Genomic DNA, 7,098 nt, shown 5'->3' on the forward strand with positions numbered 1-7,098 from the left:
GCTCCCTGAGGTCAGGGCAGATCCAATGCAGAGAGAACTACCCTCCACGCAGGCGTATACACAGACATTTACAGTGATGAGAGATGCACGTTTTATGGAAGCATTCCATAGTAAAACAAGAGCCCAGAAAATGGATGGTGTCCCAGGTTCTGATTAATAGCCAAATAAAAAGGAAATGCTATTTGGAATTCCATTATTGACTGTATCATTTTTCTTGACAAAAACTGGCTAGAGAATCAGCCCAGCCCTGGAGAACAAGTGAGCTAATTAAGAGAGGCGTTTATGACAACTAAGGCGGAACTGGTTTCACTTCTGCCACAGACAGCCTTGGGAAGTTTATTAAGTAATCCCATAGCAACACCTGGAATGCCCGGGGAGAAACACTCCCAGCACAGCGAGAGGTAGAACAGAGATGACCACAACGTTTGCAAAAACGGGCATCTTCCAATTCCACTAACCTGTTCCAGTATATATTATATACCAACCATTAGAAAGAACCCTGTAAGAGGTGCTTGTTTGTAGATTCCCGTACTCCATATACAGAAACGCAACGTCCATAGACATGAACAGCAAATGCCAAAACAGGGGACCAAGCTGGGCACTGGCCAGTGTTTCCTTGAATATGACATATCCTTCCAAGTGCTTCACTCATCCTCGTCCTTAAGCTCCCCTCAACTGGCACACTGGCCTATACTTAGGGTATCTAAGGACTGTGAATGCTTGGGAAGAATGAATCTGTATCTACACATACCTCCAATGGCAGGGAACATCAAGTCGGGGCTTCTACACAGCTATAAAAAAACATACACCCATGCAAGTCACAGGAAAGGGACTGGGGAAAACATACCCAGTGCTAAGAAACAAAAATCAATACAAACCTGTCTTACTTGACGTTATAGGCGTGCTCCTGCAAAACTAAGTCACCTCTCACTTTTTCAAAGGCTTTATATTTAATATTATGGTAGTAAGAAAAAGATTCTAAAAATACTTTATGCACAAATTATAATCAAAGTAAGAAACAACCATCTAAGAACTGGGGACAGGTTAACCATGAAAAATGTTCTATTTATGGGACAATGTTCACCCTCTAATGCTGGGAGGGGAAAAGCAGGATAAAAATTAAACCTATACTCTAACCCAAACTTGGTAAAAGAGCTGCCCAGGGACCATCTCTGGAGGACACCCAAGAATCAGAGAATAATGGCTGCTCCTGAGACGGAGGACCAGGGACTGAGGGGGTGGGTAGAATAAAGATTTCTTTCCCTTGTATCATCCTTTTGAACTTTTTCAATTTGTACCACATGTTGGCATTTCCTATTTAAAGAAAAAATAAAATTGGGAGGGACAAGGAATTTTTCCTCTTCTTTCTAATACTTTTATCTTCTACATTTCTTATTTTAAACATATGTATCATTTGATCAACTTTTTCCCCACTATGGTGTTTTTAAACTCTGGTTAATCATTTTGCCAAGTATGTGTTTATCCATCATCTTTCTTTCGCAGAAACCTCTCTTTTCAAGTACCTTACCTCACCTTCTAGTGCTATGCTGCTTTATGAGCCTTATCTTCCTGGAGAGCAGAGGCCCTGCAGGAAAAGAAGGAACCAATATTGGTGAATGCCCACAACCGAAATAGAATTTCACCACAATAACCGATTCCAAACGAAGTGGGAATGCCACTCAGTCTCCTGCCCACACTACCAATTAGTCACCCTTCTTTGTCAAAGGGTGACAAAGAAAATGAAATGTTTTCTATAGTCAATCCAGGACCAAAAATTATCAAGTTTCAAAGATATAAAATTAATTCCAATGTCTAAAATTTAGACAGCGGTATTTTAAAAAACAATGAGCTCAAGAAGGTTTTAAAAATAAAACCTCAACACTATTAAATGCACCCCAACATATGTAGGAGAAAGACATTCAGTCATAAAAGTGATTTTTTATTTTCAATGTATTTCCCATGCTTTTAAAACATAATTAAAGTCAACATACTGCTCAAGTTTCATTCAGATTTATCTCACTCCAACAGAGAACACAGAACAGTTCCACCAACACAGAAAACCCTCAGTTACGATATTGTACCACTGCATCCCATCCATCTTTCCTCCCCGGACCCAGAGCAAGGCTAAGAAAATGCTTAGCTATCAAACCTAAGAAATAGGAAAATAGGAAACCCTATTCATTAAGGCTAAATTAAGCCCTATGGCTGGTGTAATTTTGTAAACTACTCTAAAATCCTATTTATAGAAATTGCTATCTGAGCAGTATTACTGATTAATGATCAGAGAGAAGAAGAATGGTCAAAAGGCAAAGCAGGTTATGCGACGTTAGGAAGACTGCTTTAAATTAATACCCAAAGTCACGGACACACAAAGACCTATTGGGAAGTGACCAGATTAATCACTTGTATATTCAAAACCGCCATCACCTTCAGGCTAGGAGTGTCAACACAGGAAACGCAGAGGAAGACGGGGGCTTAGGAATAAAGAGCACAGTAACACTGGCAAAGGAGCATAGAAAACACTTTTCAACATGGAGGAAAACAAAAACTTGACCTAGAAAAGGAGGGAGAAATCCTTGACCAACACACACGACACACTGAACACATTACTTGAATCTATTCTCACTATGAGATCCCTTGAGGTTCAACACCGTCTCTCTTTAGTGCCCATCTGGGACCCCTCAGACGTTCACCAGCATTTCTTACTTCTCTGGAAGCCTCTAAGCAGGCACACTCTTCAGTGGCTCAAATCTAAACAGCACACCCAGGAACCTGGATATTGAACAAAGTTCTCATAGCTGACTTCCTACACAGGCTAGAAAAAAATCACAAGGTCTCACTCTTATTCTCACCCATCCACAAATGGGTCTATCCCAATTTGCCATTCTGCGAGGCTAGTTGTGAGCCTCTTATCAAGAAGGCTATGAGCAAAATAAACCCAACTCAAAAAGGCAAGCACAGGTAAAGGGGCTCTGACTTCACACCATCATGGACCACCCCTAGTTTGCCCTGCACACATCAACTCTTTGAGCCAGTCAGCCTTCAGGTCAACTTTCCGCCCTACTATTCCCCAAAAGACACTTCCTTTGGCTCCAGCCTATCCACTCCTTGGTCCTCGGACGTGGCCTGCTCTTTCCCTCCTTCACTCTTTTCTGCTCATCCAAGGACAGCCCTTCATCTTGCCTGCTTGCCACAAAGACTCAAGCCTTCCGTACTTCCTTCGATCCAGGGACCCCTCTTTATTGAGTCTCTCGAGTCGTCAGCAGCACTGGGCTGATGCGGTCTTACACCCTCAGCTTTTCAGTGTCACCTCCAGCCCCTTCTACTCAATGGCAGAGCCCTGAGGGTACAAGCACCATTCAGGTCCCTACCATTGGCTGAATTGTCTCATTTGGAACCTTCTTTCTCTCTCTCTGCTCTCCTGCTAACCACTGTCCTTATTCAGGTCCACTCTCTCCCCACTGGACCACAGCAGTAACCAACCTGCCTCCAGTCCAGACCCCATGCTCACACGGGGGGCTCACTTCTTAAAACCAAGAGCTGATCCTACTACAGCTGTGCTCTGAAACCTTTAGGATTCCCCATTCCTTCCTACATAATTCCAAACTCCTCCATGTGGCATTCTGATTCCAACCTTCCAGAACATACAAAAAAGGTGCTCGTCTCCCCTTCCCACCCCTTGCCTCTGCTCCTCTTTCCTTCCACAGAGTTGTGAACTTCCTGCCACCACCCCTTCACCAAGCAAACTACTAACCCTTCTTGAAGGTCCAGCTCAAAAGTAGTGCCCATAAAGTCTGCCACCCCAGCCTAAGACCCAAGCTCCGTGGCTCCCTACCACATGGAACCCAGAACAACCAGCACGGGCACCAGGACGGCTCTCACAGCCCTCATTTCTGAAAATGGCCCCTCACAGCATGTTTCTGGAGTTCCATGTGGGGGCCTCATCACCTCTCCCATATCCTGGCATTCTGCCCACCACCAGATACCTGGGCTTGGTCTTCGCCACAGAAGCACTTAACCGAGGCCACCATGATGTCTGATGCAACAGACACACATGGGTATAGCCAAATGTTCACCCTGAGTTCAAATCCTAATTCTGCCACAGGACAGTTGTGCGACCTTGAGAACATTCCTTCATCTATGACTCAAGTTTTCTCAGCCAGTGGAAAGGATTTTCATGAGCATTAGCAAGGGGGCACGTGGAGCAGAAACACAAGAGGCCCCCAAATGTGGCTGACGTCGCTCCGTCGCATCACTCACCTAGACAACAGGAAAGGCTGGAACAGCTGTGAGGTAAAGAACTGAACACGCTCTCATCTGCCTCCACGAGGACGGACACATCTCCTCACAGGTCAGTATACCCGCACTGCCCAACAGGACATGCAATGCCACCAGTTCAAGTGACAGAGAAGGTTTTTAACAATCAAATGCCAAGCCTCTCCTTTCCCAAAAAACAATCTCAGTCTAAGTGGCCCCAGGGTCCCTCCAAACCCTACCATTCGCAATGTTTAACAGACACCAGCAAACTCGCATTAGAGGTAGTTAAAATTCTTGGTCACGCTTAGTCTTCGGACCCACACATTCCTGAATGCAGGCTCCTCCCCTCACAGCTTGGTATCCCCTCTGCTCAACCTTTGCAGCCTCTTCTCAGCTGGCTCTGCCTCCCTCATCTCTCCTTTACTGGCTGACCTCACAGCCAGAGGTCCTCACCCCCACGGGTCTCCTCCCTGCCACTAGCGATGTGGCCGCTAGCAAGATCTTTCTGAACACAGATCTGGACCAGGCCACTCTACTCATTGAAAGTCTTCCCAGGCTCCTGTACCCTGAATATGAAGTTTGAACTCCTAAGCAAAAGAAAGGCCCAGGGCTCCCAACTGTCAAGCTGGAGGACTCACAGGTGCTATTTTAGGCGCTCTTGTACATGTGGTTCCCTATGTCCGACCTTGCTGTCCCCCAGCTAATTAATTCCTGCTGGCCCTGCAAGCCTCAGCTCAGGAATTCCCTCTCTGCAGGCTTCCACATCACTATGTGAGCACACTTAGTGGCCAGACCCCTTCAATCTTAGGTTCCCTAACCCCCACTGGCTCCAAAACCTAGTTCCTTAAGGGGAGAATCAGCCTTTTACACGGGTCCTCAGGACCTACCACAGAATTTGGCAAGTAGTGACGTCAAGTATTTGTTAAATGAATGAATGTATTTTGCCAAATTGAATTTTTAGAACGGTGAAGAATTGCCCTCTGCCTCTTTCAACAGAGGCTCATATCAACACAAGCTTTCCCGTTCCAACCTCGTGTTTGCTGCCTATATAGTAGTGCTTACTCCAACTTTCATACAGTATCCCAAAGGCTTTGAACAGGCCCACACTATGCATCCAACTCCTCAAATCTGATTTCTCCAAGAAATGGCTCCTCAGCCTCCTTTAAGGATGCAGGTCATGGGCTCTTGCTCCTTGGCTCCAAAGAAAACAAAGTTCAATTCAAGGTTCCCATTTTCAAACTACAAATCTTTATGCCTCCAAGGTTGAATTCTTTTTTAAAACAGGGACATTCCAAGAGTATCATGTCTCTGAACACTAAGCATAGAACAACTTCATAAAGTTACAATATCCCATCTACACCAGACTCCAAAAACACCTGGTAGCACATCCAACTCATTATCTGAACTTATGTCCTATAAACACTAGCCTCCCTGCATAGTCTGGGTTCCATGCCAGGAATCACTTCTACTCACTTATTTAGGGAAACAGCAGGCTGGGCTCTTAAGTTAAAATTCTAGGCTATAAACGTGGTGTCCCAGACTGTTGCTCCCACTAAGGCAAAACTTCATGGTCACTATTAAAACTAATTCTAAAGTCAGTTTACAAATCTAAGAGCTTCTCAAGTCACAGAGATTAAAATATGCATTTTTAATTAGTAGTTGAGTTTTATAAAATTAACTTGGGATTTATGGCAGAATTTTTAGCTGAGCGATAATTTGCTCTGGAGACGTTTTCCAAATATACTCGGGGGGAGGGGAGTAGGGGGATCTGGTTTTCCAAACACCAAGTGAAAAGGTAGTGAGCTTCCAAAGAAGTTCAGGTGTATCTGTGTTGGGGGGGATGACCCCAAGGCTCTGAGCAGCTCAGGACTCAGCGGCTGCAGCGCCCTTCCGCCTCCTGCGGGGGCTCGACTACCCATTCCTCCGGCTTCCGCCCAACTGGGCCACGAGACCCTCTTTGGAAGCCCGGGAGGCGGCCCACAGGCCGCATACGCCCATGGCCGACGCGCAGGCCCTGCATTCCGGGGAGCGCGGGCCGAGCTGAGGCCTGGCCCATCGCCGCGGCGTGCAGCCTGGGCCCGGCCACCTAACGCCCCGAGCCTTCCCCTGAAGGGCCGAGAGCAGAGAGGCGGCTTTGCCCCAGCCGCGCTGCCGCCTCACCCGCAAGGACGTCCACGACCATGTCCCCGCCCCGGCCAAACAGCGAGCAGCAGCAGGTGTTCCTCGGGAAGCTCGGGCGGGCGACGGGGGTGGGGGCCTGGGCTGCCAGGCTCGGCGGCAGGGGGCGGACGGCGCACTCACCGAGCGCCGGCGGGCGGGCCGCGGCAGGTGCTCGCTCCTCCTGGCCGCAAGACGCTGCCGCCACCGCCACTCCCTGGGGACTCAGCGCAAAGCTGCCGCCGACGCTACCGCCGCGGAGCCCGAGGACCGCGAGCGCCGCACCGCAGCCTCCGCGCGAGCACGTACCGGGCAGTGAGAGGGCGACGAGCGCGAGGGCGGGGCGCGCGGCCGGAGCCTAGCAACCGCCTGACACGCGAGTACCGCAGCCAATCCCGCGGCCAGCTCCGCGCGGCGCCGACCGGCAGTCCGCGCGACGCCCGCTTCTGCCTGCGTCGGCCGCCCCGCAGCGCGCCGCACCCGCGCACAGTCCCCGCCCCCGTCCGCTCCGCTCTGCTCATTGGCCCGCCACGCCCCCGCCCGAAAAGACACGCCCCATACTGGAGCCCCGCCCCTCTGCCAGCCAGGTCCGTCCCCGGGCCACGCCCCGGCCCGGCCGGGTTGCCCGGAGCGCCCTGGACTGGGGAGTGGGGGAGGGGCGCCCCGCCCAACCCAGGCCTTTGG

General features: G+C 49.1%; 1 protein-coding gene across 17 annotated transcripts in view; it reads right to left on the reverse strand.

Moving 5' to 3' along the window:
* The window catches only part of DAG1 (dystroglycan 1), a 55,152-nt gene extending 48,255 nt beyond the window's left edge, over positions 1–6,897 (reverse strand). For 13 of the 17 annotated variants that reach the window (XM_074312326.1, XM_074312333.1, XM_074312338.1 and 10 more), the window contains exon 1: positions 6,559–6,881. The gene's annotated coding sequence lies outside the window, so the exon portion shown is untranslated. Of the gene's footprint in view, positions 1–6,417 lie in introns of all 17 variants that reach the window. The other 4 variants (XM_074312339.1, XM_074312337.1, XM_074312341.1 and 1 more) reach the window with 3 other exon arrangements.
* Between the last annotated feature and the right edge of the window lie 201 nt (positions 6,898–7,098).

The sequence above is a fragment of the Rhinolophus sinicus genome, linkage group LG10 (assembly GCF_036562045.2).
Source record: "Rhinolophus sinicus isolate RSC01 linkage group LG10, ASM3656204v1, whole genome shotgun sequence".
In the NCBI taxonomy this organism is placed as follows: Eukaryota; Metazoa; Chordata; class Mammalia; order Chiroptera; family Rhinolophidae; genus Rhinolophus; species Rhinolophus sinicus.